The sequence below is a fragment of the Triticum aestivum genome, chromosome 1A (genome assembly GCF_018294505.1).
Source record: "Triticum aestivum cultivar Chinese Spring chromosome 1A, IWGSC CS RefSeq v2.1, whole genome shotgun sequence".
Taxonomy (NCBI): Eukaryota; Viridiplantae; Streptophyta; class Magnoliopsida; order Poales; family Poaceae; genus Triticum; species Triticum aestivum.
In genome coordinates this window covers 34,653,297-34,664,944 of record NC_057794.1, presented here as the reverse complement: position 1 = coordinate 34,664,944, position 11,648 = coordinate 34,653,297, and the positions used below count along the sequence as shown (strand labels likewise).

The window sequence follows — 11,648 nt, the reverse complement described above, 5'->3', positions numbered from 1 at the left end:
CCCCGGTCGTTGGAACAGTGGGGAGGGAGACGACCGGGAGTGGGGGCTGGGCCATCTGGGCTGGCTAATTGGGCCGACCACTTCGGCCTAAGGCCCAGTGAGGGGGGGTCTTTTTATTTTTTCTTTTAAAAGCTTTTGTATTTTCTGTTTCTGTTTTATTTTACCAGCAACAGTTTTGCAATAAATCAAGCCACCAAATGACCTTGTATAAATGTGGAGCTGGGCCACATAAATACTATGAAATATTCGTCAGTGCCACAAAAAGTTTGTGCAATTTTGGAATTCATTTGAATTTTTCATAAATAGGATAGCATTTAAAAATGCTGAAATGATGCTTCTATGATTGCTAATGCTCATCTTTGCACAAGAGTGATGTTGTATTCCTTAACAAATAAATGTTATGGAATAGTTGTCAAATGGCGGACATTTTTCTAGCAAGTTTTGAGGAAACTCATTTTGCTTTGTGAATTTGAATTGTTTTCAAAGAGGAATTTGAAATGAGATATTATCCCAACATGATTATCATTGCAAATCATAGTAGCTTAGCATCATCATGGTGGATTACTGTAGCATGATCCTCGGGGTGTTACACGCCGGCCCGTCCCGGCCCAGGGTGGGCCCTCTCCGCCGACCAACCGGGCCGCGCCCCACCGCGCCTGCCCCGTTGCCCATCTACGCGCGCCACCGCACTGGCGACCGCCCGGAGCTCGCCGCCTCTCCGCTCGGCGTCGCGCCGCCGATCTGCTCTGACGCCGTCTGCCGCCACCGCCCGCCGGCGCCGTCCTCCGCCACCTCTCGCCAACGCAATCCTGCCACCTCGCCGTCCGGCGACCTCTCCCTCCTCCTCGGTCGGCCGGATCCGCCCCTCTCCGGCGACTCCCGCTTCGGCCACCGTGTTTAACAGTGATTCCGGCGAACCTTGACTTCCGCGCCGATCTGGATCTGGATCTCGGGTTGACTTTTGCCCTAATTCCCAGTGATTTTTGCATTTTTCATCGCATCATAACTTTGCACCCGTGGCTCTGTTTTGGACGTGTAGCATATCAAATTGTTCGTCTCGACAAGCACTTCATTTCATCTTATTGCATCATGTTCATTTGAGCTCATCTTGCTGTCCTAAATGCTGTTGCAAGAGTGCTATGTGATGTTAGTTTCAGATTCTTATCAGTAATTGGACATTTGTCATTTTTGCCATGATTGATGTGTACCTCCTATGAACTTGAGCCCTACATGTGTTTTGAAGTATGCCAGGCCATCTTTACAAGAGTGTATGCCATGTATTTTTGTGATGTTTGTGGTGACTAGCACAAGCATGCAAAGTAGCTCTCGTAATGTTGCTGATTTCAGGGACTTAGAAATCTTCTAAGTCCGTGTCCTGTCAATATTTTTATGCCATGTATTCTTGTTGCTACAGAGTGATCCATGCCTCTTTTGAGCATGATCAGTAAGGATGTTTTGTAGATATTGTTGTGCTCTTTCCATCCATGTCTTTATTTGCAATTATGGAGCACCCTAGCATGACTAGATCTTGCTCTACTTTTGCTAGAAAATGTTCCTGGCAGACTGTTTACATGTTAAGCATTTTTGCCGAGCTTGTTGTAGTTGATCCATGCATGCTATGTTGTTGTTCTTGCCATGCTTAGCTTCTATGCCATGTCTACTTACTGGGTGTATGCTTAGTTTGTCATGCAATGTCTTGTGGTGAGTGCATCGAGCTCGTAAACATGCCTACTTAATATCTGTTTTGCCATGTTCCAGTTTTCTACTAAGTCTGAATCTGTTAATGATAATTGCTATGTTCACATGGTTGCCATTGTATTTTCTGATCCCTTTTGGCTTATGGTCAGTAAGGGACTTTTGTTGTATGCTTTGAGTAGCTTCATGCCATTCCTTGCTTTGCCATGATATGTTCCTGTAGCATGTAGTTATCTTGCTCTAAACTTTGCTTCCTAATGTTAAATTCCTGACATGTTGTTAATTTCACTAAGTCTATAACCTGATATCTTTTGCCCTTTTGCCATGCTTGTTTGAACCTGCTATTGTGTGATTTAGCCATAGCTCAGTGTTCATCTTTTGTCAAGCATATTGAGTGGATCACTGCCATGTGCTTTGTTGCTATGTTAGAGTGCAGTAGCTTATTGTTCTTGATGCATTTAGATGGCCTCGTGCTGTTAACCGCAGTTCGGTGCCATATTTGTTTTGCTTGCCATTTCCAAACCGTGCATCCGATTTCGGTGATCTTTATATTGATTTCGACCGAAATCAACTCATCTTTCCAGCGGCACTCTTGGTTTTTCCAAGTTGAGGCCAGGTTCAGTCTTTTACTTCCGAAGCACGCATATGCATTGCATATCACATCCCGCATATCATGCCATGTTTTGCATCATGTTGCTTGCGCATTGCATCGTGGTTGATTGTTGTTTCCTTTGCTTGTGTTCTTGTCTTGGGTAGAGCCGGGAGATGAGTTCGTGTTCGAGGAACCCGTTGAGTATGTTTACGGGGATCAAGCTTTCGTCTTCTCAGAGAACTTTGCAGGCAAGATGACCATACCCTCGAAATCACTTCTATCTTTGCCTACTAGTTGTCCGCTCTATTGCTATTCCTTTGCTACGATACCTACCACTTGCTTTATCATGCCTCCCATATTGCTAATCCAAGCCTCTAACCCACCTTGTCCTAGCAAACCGTTGTTTTGCTATGTTACCGCTTTGCTCAGCCCCTCTTATAGCGTTGCTAGTTGCAGGTGAAGATGGGAGTTTGTTCCTTGTTGGAACATCGATATTTGTTGGGATATCACAATATCTCTTATGTTAATTAATGCATCTATATACTTGGTAAAGGGTGGAAGGTTCAGCCTTATGCCTGGTGTTTTGTTCCACTCTTGCCGCTCTAGTTTCCGTCATACCGGTGTTATGTTCCTTGATTTTGCGTTCCTTACACGGTTGGGTTAAATGGGAACCAATTGACAGTTCACCTTGAATAAAACTCCTCCAGCAAGGCCCAACCTTGGTTTTACCATTTGCCACCTAGCCTCTTTTTCCCTTGGGTCGGCCAACCCAAGGGTCATCTTTATTTTAACCCCCCTGGCCAGTGCTCCTCTAAGTGTTGGTCCAACTTGTTAGCCGCCGGTGGCCACCAGGGGCAACTCTGGGTTGGCCTATCGGAAGTTTGGACAATCTGGTGTGCCCTGAGAACGAGATATGTGCAGCTCCTATCGGGATTTGTCGGCACATCCGGGTGGCTTTGCTGGTCTTGTTTTACCATTGTTGAAATGTCTTGTAGCCGGGATTCCGAGTCTGATCGGGCCGTCCTGGGAGAAGGAATATCCTTTGTTGACCGTGAGAGCTTGTGATGGGCTAAGTTGGGACACCCATGTAGGGTTTTTGAACTTTCGAAAGCCGTGCCCGCGGTTATGGGCAGATGGGAATTTGTTAATGTCCGGTTGTAGAAAACCTGAAAGTTATCTTAATTAAATGCATCAACCGCGTGTGTAGCCGTGATGGTCTCTTTCCGGCGGAGTCCGGGAAGTGAACACGGTGTTGGAGTTATGCTTGAACGTAAGTACTTTAGGACCACTTCTTGATAACTTCTAGTTCACGACCGTGCTTTGCCTTCTCTCCTCGCTCTCATTTGCGTATGTTAGCCACCATATATGCTAGTGCTTGCTGCAGCTCCACCTCATACCTTTTCCCTACCCATAAGCTTAAATATTCTTGATCGCGAGGGTGTGAGATTGCTGAGTCTCCATGACTCACAAATTACTTCCAAACCCAGTTTGTAGGTGCCGATGAAACCGTGCAAGTGATGCAACCAAGCTCAAGGAGGAGCTCGAGGAAGATCGTGTTCGTTGTGTTGTTCCATTTCCAGTTGATCAGTAGTGGAGACCAGTTGGGGCGATCGGGAATCTGTAGCATTAGGGGTGGTCTTCTTTTATTTTGGTTCCGTAGTCGGACCTTGATTGTATCTGGATGATGTAATGCTTTATTCATGTATTATGTGAAGTGGCGATTGTAAGCCAACTCTGTACCTCTTTCTTATTCAGTACACGGGATGTGTAAAGATTACCCATCTTGCGACATTGCCTTCAATGCGGTTATGCCTCTAAGTCGTGCTCCGACACGTGGGAGATATAGCCGCATCGAGGGTGTTACACCCCCCATATCCAGCCCAAATATGGGGCAGATATGGGAGCACCCTGGCGTGCCCAGGCATGCCCGCCATGTCGGACCCGACAAGCCGACCTCACCCCAAATTGCACCAAATCCCCCCTGAGCTGCCAGATCCATTTGCTCTCTCATCTCTTCTTCCTCCTCCGTGACGTCCGGCTCGCAGCTCCGCCATCGTGCCCGCTCCGTAGCCGTTCCCAGGCTCTCCGACCCCAGCTCCGGAAGAGCGCTCCCGTCCTCGCCGCGGGGGACATTATCGATGGCCAGGACGCCGCCGTGGTATGTCCAGCAACTCTCCGGCTCCGCCTTGCGCTTGATGTGTTCGACACATTGACTGACCCGAATTATTGTGATTTTGTTAGGTAAATGGTAGATTCTGATGCTTCGTCGGACAAGGAGTATGGACCGACAGAGCTTGACCAAATGATTCAAGATGAGTTCTTCGATTCATCAGATTCGGACAAAGAAGTGGACATGATCATGCTCATGAGCATTCAATAGGAAATGGACCGGCAAGTGGAGCATATTCTCAACTTCAAAGACTCAATCAAAGGGAGAAGAGTGATCAACCGGGACAGGGTGTCTGGAGCAAAGCTACTACATAATGACTATTTTGCTCCCACGCCTGCTTTCCTGGATGATCCATGGTTTCGTCGCCATTTTCGCATGCGGAAACCATTGTTTTTGCGCATTATGGATGGAGTGGAGGCACATGACAACTACTTCAAGCTGAGAAGGGATTGCTGCAGCCAACTCTCTTTCTCGGACAAGCAGAAGTGCACGGCTGCTCTGTGGATGCTTGCACTTGGTACTGCTGCAGACGCCTTTGGTGAGATGGTCGGGATGGGGGAGAGCACGTGCCTCAAGACTACTGCCAAATTTGCTCGCGCCGTGATTGAGGTGTTTGGACCGGAGTATCTCAAAGAACCAAATGCGTAGGACATGGAGAGGTTGTTGGCTATTGGAAAGGCAAGGGGGTTTCCAGGAATGCTCAGATCAATTGATTGCATGCATTGGCAATGGAAAAACTGCCCCAAAGGTCTGGAGGGAATGTATCAAGGTCACACCAGAGAGGCCACCATCATACTAGAAGCGGTTGCATCACATGACTTATGTATTTGGCATGCTTTCTTTGGAATGCCCAGTTCTCACAACGACATCAACGTGCTTCAACGATGTCCGGTGTTCAGGAGGCTTTGCAATGGGGAATCGTCGCCCTGCAACTACACCGTCAACGACCGAGACTACAACATGGGGTACTATCTTGCCGATGGTATCTATCCTCAGTGGCCAGCGTTTCTGAAGACCATATTCGAGCCGCGTGGCAATAAACAAAGCCACTTTTCAAGAATGCAGGGAGCGGCTATGAAGTAGTTTCAAATAAAAACTAGAGACCTCTCGAAATAGGCTTTTGCCCCGCTATATTAATATAGCAACCACCTGATACAAGTGTGAGATCATTGCTGGGGCAAACAACACAAGCACGCCCAAATGAAACAAAAAGAGAAAGAAGAAAGAAACTAATGTCAACAACATTGGATAGACGAAAACAATGATGATCCGCAACCGTTGCGCCATTCGGATAATTCCCACCACGCTCCTAGCACTTCGAACCACCGAATACCAAGCAACACCTTCAAGAAGGAACACGGCGGCGACGACGACGCTGCTGCCCGGATTGGTCCTAGGGTTTCTCCCGATGCGTGGAGGGGTATGGGGAAGGGGAATACTTGATGCCCTTCAAGAAGGAACGGTGGCACTCATGGGCATCATTGAGTCGGTGCCGGCCAAGCCGACAAGGATTTTTGCCATCCGCCAAACACGCACAGCGCCGGACGATCCGTCCAAACTTGCCGCCCACCAACACGCGCCACCACGGCCTTGCGATCACCATCGCCGTCTCACCATGGCAAACGTTGTCAGACCGACGGGGTCGAGAGGAAACAACTGAAAATGAGGAGCGGCAAAGTCAGCAGCCACGCGAGAGGGGAAAATATTTTGTGGAAATTTATACAAGTTTGCATAAAATTTATACAAGTTTGTGGAAATATTTTTGAATTGACAATATATTTTGAAAATCGTGAACATTTTTTGAATCAGGCGACATTTTTTTGAATCGCCCAACATTGTTTGAAATTCATGAACTTTTTTTACAACAATTTTTGTGAAATGCATGATCTTTTTCAAATTCATGGACATTTTTTGAATCATCGGGTATTTCTTGAATCGATTATATTTTTTTGAAATTCATAAATATTTTTAGATTTTGTTAACGTTTGTTCAAATTCACACAAAATATAATACGTGAATGACTTTTCATAATCATGGACATTTTTTGATTCCCCGAACATTCGTTTTCAAAATCATAACATCTTTCTGAATCGTCGAACATTTTAAGAATTTTTTAGCATTTTTTCAGTCGTCACATTTTAAAATTTTGGAACTTTTTTGAAATCCCATAATACTTTAAAGAAGAAGAAAACAAAAAGAAAGAGGAAAAACAAAAAGGAAACAAATACATATATATTTTTTGGAACAAATACATAAATAAAACAGGGGAGTCCCTCCCCGCACATAGGCCGGTCCAGAAGGACACGCGGGGTAGGGTGGTGCGCGTTGGTTCGCCAGCGCGTAGCGCGGTAAATAGGAGGTCCCTCCATTTGGCGCCTTGGACTCCCAAACAACGTATGGGCCAATCGAGCGAGAGCAACAGCAGCAGGCCCATCTCCGTTGCTTAGGTAGGGTTCTCCCACTGCGCTCGTGCCCCCCTCCTGCCCGTCTCTCTCCCCGCGGCGGAGTCCTGCCCTGTCCTGACCCTCGCTCCCCGCGCCACACAATCCTCGCGCCTCGCGTTGTTTGGTTTGAAATCCAAACTGGACTTTGAGCGATCGAGCGAGAGAGAGAGAAGGAGGCTGCGAGAACGAAGTATCCCTGATTCTCTGCGACCGCACAATGGGACTAGCCGAGCTCATCATCGCCATGAAGAAGCGTCGCCAGCAAATCCAGGCCGGCAGTAGTAAGCCGGCAAAACCCACACCAGGTACACTACTCTATCGCCGTTTCATCATGGAGTCTAAAATACGGGATAAAATAAGCTCTTTCTTTTGTTATCTTATCCCACACGATGTTAGATCTGATTTTTAGTCGATTTGTCATAAAAGTATTGATCGTTGATTGTTGTTTGTGATGAGATAGCAATTATACCCTCAAACAACAGACCCAAATATAGTGAGCAACTGAGCATCATATATGAGACTTGAGAGGTGCCACCTGCCATCATGGTAGCCCATGACTCTGCGAGTTTGGAGATGAAACTAGGGAGTGAGTAGACCCATAGTTGCCATGTTTCCGGTACGGTGGGAACGAGGAACAGGAACGAGGGACGAGAGTCGGTGGCTGAAAAAAATAGGGTACAACGAGGGTATACATCTCTCGAACGATTTTTTTATAGCGGGGACGCGATCCAATCCGTTTGGGTACGATGAACCCGGTACGGTACCATGAGTCGAGGAACGCAGTTCCTAAAGAACGACGACTCCCTGATGGTCAGCATTTCTTGCTGTTAACGGATCCCTTGCAATTAATGGACTGGAGGAAGAACGAGGAGTCCTTGAAAAAAGAAACGACGGCGTGAGTAAATTATGCCTCGCGTTTTGGATGTTGGATCCTCGAACCTGAATCGAGGAGCAGGCTGCGGGGACGCCGAATCTTCATCGAATCGTACCGAATCCGACCTCGTTCCCGAATCCGATTCCGGGTCGATGAATCGGGATCGAGGGACGGCCTACCGTTCCCCGTTTCCGGCTACTATGAGTAGACCTTGGAATAATCAGATTGCAGATTTAGCATTGTTCCGCACCTCACCACAGATCTTCTTAATGTTGATTGTGTTAGACTTCAGCGCAGTTGAAACACCAGCTTTTCGGATATACCCGCCCAAGACAACAAAAAAGTACAAGTAGCAAAGACAATTTCAAAAGGTGTCTTTGTCATCAGGGAGTGTTTCAGTCTGCTAGTTCTCCAGCCCAGCTACTTTTGAATCCCATCTTGCATTTGTTAACTCATTTGCTGATAAAGTATTGATTGTCTATTGTTGTTTGTGATGAGATAGCAATATACCCTCAAACAACAGACCCAAATATAGTGAGCATCATATGAGACTTGAGATGTGCCACCTGCCATCATGGTAGCCCATGGCTCTGCGAGTTGTGAGATGAAACTGGAGAGTGAGGATAGCAGTGGAGATTGCAATGTTCTAGACAAAACTGTCTTTGCTCAATTGATGTTTTCCTTAATTGAAACAACTTTTTAAGCGTTTGTCTTATTGTGCAAAAGTTACATAATGGAAAAAGTAGAATTTCTGTGTCTTCATTAATTCATGCACTTGAGTTTAATTTGTTGCTTTCTTCTAGTGTCTGCATAATTAATTCATCATCGTGCATGATGTATTGCAGGTATATCGATCCCTTCAGGGTCTAAAAGGACAAGGTCATCCTGTGAACAAGACGACTATTCTCAAGGCACCAAAACAATGCGATTTTCAGGGCCAGCCCTTCCAGAGGTACGGCATAGATAGAATGCTGAAAATGAAATACTTGTACTGCAATAAGTATGCTCGATCAAACTAATTAAGTAGCCTATATGTTAAGGTACTTCAGAAAGAAGAAATGATCTCTTGTCTTTCTAGCTTCAGACTGCAATAAGTATGCTCATTCAACCTAAAAGCGGTCAGTTTTGATTAATTGGAGCACTAGTGCGATATTTCTGTATTCTTGAAGCATTTTACTTCAACTAAATTTCTGCAAGGTACAAAGAAGAGTTTCCGCTTCCTCTGCACTTTCTGCTAGCTTCAAAGTTCACACCAGAATATTTATTTCACTATTGTGCCTTTTAGGAATAAGTAATAGCCCTGTTGGGGAATCAGGTGACCTTTTTTTAGGAAGCAACTAATGTTAGAAGGGAAAACACTTGTTGATGTAATACTTAATTTTCCCGCTGCTATAATACTTTGCACTGAGCGCCTGGCGTGTAATTTACTCCATCAATTAACTTTTTTCTCCCATCCTTACTTTTTAAGGATATCTGGTGTCATATACATGCCCTACTACCCTTGCCTGATGCTGCCTGAGCTGCCTGTGTGTCTCGTGAATTTTTACATTCCTGGAGATGCCGCCCCAATCTCACGTTCAGTCAGGAAACACTGGGCGTAAACCTCACCTTCTGTGAGAGAACACTGAGGACTGGAGAAGAGAAACTAGCTTTGAAGTTCACCAAAATAGTTGACGAAATTATGAAAAAACACACAGGCGTTGGTGTGAAGACATTCAAGCTTCAGTACTGTGGTTCTCGTATCTACACCAGTCGCCTCAAAAGTTGGTTTAAGATTGCTGTTAATCCAGGGCTTGAAGAACTTGTATTTTCGCTGCCTGAAGTATATGATGCAAAGTACTACAACTTCCCAAGCTCACTTTTATTCAATGGAAGTGGAAAATCGATTAGTTATCTAAACCTCAAAGGTTGTGCCTTCCATCCCGTGGCTGGACTTGGTTGCTTGAGAAAGCTGCATCTGTCTCGGGTACACATCACTGGTGATGAGTTATGGTGCCTTCTTTCCAATTCTCTTGTTTTGAAGGAGTTGAATCTTAGCCAATGCAATAAGATCACTTGCCTGAAGATACCGTGCCTGCTAAACCAGTTCAACCACCTGACAGTGTTTGGATGCAAAACACTGGAACTGATAGAGAACAAAGCTCCGAATCTTTGCACAGTTCGTATTGATACTACTCTCGTACGACTTCCATTTGGAGATTCATTGCGAGTGAATAACCTAGAGATGTTGTGGGCCTTTGAGTCCTGGAAACAGCCTCTTGCAGAAATGTAGGGAAAGGCTGCGTACAATAGACCCAAAGTGGTCGGACCCTTCCCCAGACCCTGCGCAAGCGGGAGCTACATGCACTGGGGCTGCCCTTTTTTTGTTGTGGGCCTTTGAGTATAACCTCGTTTATTATGCCCGTGCTAATCTTCCACGGATTATGCCAAATCTTGAAACTCTTGGCATTTCTTCAGCTGGCGAGGTACATTGAACTCTATATTTATTATTTGAAGAGTAACCAGCACTATTATTTGATTAGCCATTGTTGATGTTGCTGTTGTAGTAATAATCATGTCTTAGAATATAATTAATCTACATGCTTTTATGCAGGTTCTTAATACACCAATCGTAACTGCCAAATTCCTGCACCTCAAGCTATTGGAGATTTGTCTCTCTGTTGCAGAAGGGGCCTTTTCCCCAGCTTATGATTATTTGTCTCTAGCTTTTTTCCTGGATGCTTGTCCTGTGTTGGAAACTTTCAAATTGTCTGTAAGTCGCTCTTCTGTCTTGTGAAGGTATCTTATACCTCCTCCATCCCAAAATCTTATATTTTGGGGCGGAGGGAGTATACAAGGAACCGGTAATTCATGTATGTTATACCTGTGCAGGTATGGCAGACTCGCATGAAGCATGATCCTGTATCTGGGGATTCCTCTCTTCTCAGAAAGATGCCAGGACACCACCACGCCAGCATCAAGAACGTGAAGATCGATGGCTTTTGCTCTGCAAAGAGCATGATTGAGCTAACTTGCCATATTCTTGACAATGCAACATCACTTGAGAATCTTAAACTGGACCCCATATATGTTGGTGGTTATGAACATGTTGATAGGTTAACTGTCCACGAAATTGGTGATTGCAGTCCTCATACAGGACAGCGTATGATCAGAGAAGCCCACAAAGCAGTTTTGGCTATCGAAAAATACATCATTGGGAAGGTCCCCTCTAATGTTAAGCTAAATATCAAGAAGCCATGCAGTCAGTGCCATTCTGTCAAATGATTGTGACCATCCAGTGTTTTTATTTTATATAATGATGATGCTGTATGGGTTGTGCCTTTTTTCCTTGTAGTTATGTCAATTATTAATTCTCAAGCCTTGTAATATTTATTACTACATGAACTTTGTTTTACTTTTTGAACTATATTATCACAACTGGATAGTTTGAATGGTGAAAACAAAGAGTAGTGTGACACCTATATTTATTTATTACTGACACTGATAGGCAAGGGAAACGAAGCTTTGTTTCACCATTTTTTTTGTTGATATATACTCGGATAAGGTCACGTGTGTCCGTAGAAGAAATCTAGTCTTTACTGGTATAATATAATGAAGTCTTCGGAACAATATGTTGGTTGTTCTAGATGTCTAATCCAGGTATCATGGCTCAAAGCTAACCATTTTCCATGGATTGGTTCAAGGTTTTGCATCCTTGAAAGGTCAACCTAGCATTTCAGTTCCAAGGCTTTGATACAAGGGATAAGTATATTTTTCTTCCTTCAACTCTTTTGAAAGTATAGCAATGGTCTCTCGACTTTAAAACCAGCAAAACTTAGTTCTCCAACTTTTAAAACCGGATAAGTTTAGTCCCTTAACTTTCAAAACCGGATA

The 11,648-nt window shown here is 44.8% G+C and overlaps 1 pseudogene; it reads left to right on the top strand.

Moving 5' to 3' along the window:
- The first annotated feature begins 6,940 nt into the window (after nucleotides 1-6,940).
- Nucleotides 6,941-11,332, top strand: LOC123188167 (uncharacterized; annotated as a pseudogene).
- Nucleotides 11,333-11,648: the final 316 nt, after the last annotated feature.